Raw genomic sequence first — 2040 nt, forward strand, 5'->3', positions numbered from 1 at the left:
ACTTCGAAAGGTCCCGAAACATTCTTGTTTGAATTTGATATTTTATGTCGGTGGTATGATTATATAACGGATGCTCAAAAATTTAAAATATTCCTTGCTACACTAAAGGGGACAACCCTACGATGGTTTTTGGGTCTTGGAGGAAAGACTATTTCCACATGGGATGAGGTGAAAACCACCTTCCTGGAGAAGTATCAGGACTACTATAAATCATGGGATATTAAGGAAGAACTTTTCAAGTTTATACAGAAAGAGGATGAAAACATGGAAGACTTTGTGGAACATTTTAAATACACATTATAGAGATCAGGTCACTCTGACCTGGATAAGGATATCTTGAAAATTATCCTTATCTGGGCCTTTCGAGAGGAATATTTGGAGTTGTTAAAAATAGTAGGAAAGGGAGATATATCAAAAGAGGACTTCGATACCATTTGTGAGTTGTGCATCCAGTGCTCAAGGGGAGTTGCAAGGAATACAAAAGGGATTCGGTTAACAAAATTATTTGCTGGAGGTGTCACAAAAGTAGAAACTGGAAATCTATTGGATAACTTGAGGACTGATATCCTCAGTACCATGTCTACACAAATGGACACGCTGTAAGTAAAATAGAAATATCTGGAATTGGAAAGAAATATGGCTATATTTTGCCCAAAGTGCAGGAAGAAGCATCCATAGAGGGAATGCCCATTGAACAATGTAAAGGAATGTGCAATCTTTGAACTGAACCATGCAACAAGTTCATGCCCCGCCTTGCCAGGATTGAAAGCGGTTTTTCAAGGGACAGTCGAAGAGATGGAGCAGTTGTACTTTATGGGACCTATGAAGCCATGGAAACCTCATCCACCAATGGGAAATCAAGGTATGCTTCCAGATCCATCTCAGTATTTCAGTAATTTTACTATGGGTCCTTATTCCATGCCTTATCCACCTATGTGGCCCCAATACCAGCCTCCACCCTGGCAGAAATGGGCTCCTCAAGCTAGTTCGAGTTCTTCCTGGGCTTCAAAATAACATGGACCTTCTCCTCCTGGGCAGTTTCCCCAGTCAATGCCACAACAACAACTCCAATTTCCCTCTAATATGCCTCCTGGTAATCAGCCTGTTCGTCCTCAACTTCGTATCCAACCCAATCCGAATCCTAACAATAAAGGGGCTCAGCAAGCTAACACCCTCAACCTACCTTCTTACAGCATCTCCACTGTGGTACTTTATGAGATGAATTTGAGATCTGGGTGGGTAGTAGATGCAAAAACCTCACCTATTATCGTTGAATAAGTTGACAGTGAGGCAAAGGAACCAGAAACAATTGAAGAGGAATCCAACCGAGTTAATAGCAATCAGACACCTCCTTAGCCACTAGTTACTCAAAAACACCAAGTTGAACCACCCTATCCAAAACGATTGGCTTTGAGTAAGCAGATCCCTCAAGCTGAGTTTGACTTGTTAGGGGAGTTACAAAATTTGTTTATTAAGATCCCCCTATTACAAGCTATGAGGGACATACCTATATATGCAAAAACTCTAAGGGAATATTGTGCTAAGAAACCTAAAAAGAAGTCAAGGGATCCAATCACCATTCGTGTGATGGGAAAGCTATCAAATTTTATGATGGAGAAGGTCATGCCTGTGAAATATGGGGATTCCAGGAACCCAATTTTGAACATGTAAATTAATGGAGTAGAAATTCCAAATGTGCTGGTAGATTTCGGCACTGCCATAAATGTCATTACTGTTGAGACTATGCATGCTTTAGGTATTCGAAATGTGAAACATACACCTACCGTGTTAGAGTTGGCAGATCTATCTACAGTTAATCCAATAGGGAAGTTAAAAGATATCACAATCTCAGTTGATTCATGGCACTACCCTGTGGATTTCCTAGTACTTCAAATGCAATCCCTAGCTAGTGGCCATCCCCTGATTCTGGGAGGACCATGGCTAGCAACCGCAAACGCTTACATTGGATGTCATTATGGGCATATGGTTATCTCAAATGGGAAGGTTACTAAAAATATTGTGTTATACCCTCCCGTAGAA

Source organism: Pinus tabuliformis, chromosome 3_1, assembly GCF_031772625.1.
Source record: "Pinus tabuliformis cultivar Carrire ecotype Pingquan chromosome 3_1, CPIR1, whole genome shotgun sequence".
NCBI classification, from domain to species: Eukaryota; Viridiplantae; Streptophyta; class Pinopsida; order Pinales; family Pinaceae; genus Pinus; species Pinus tabuliformis.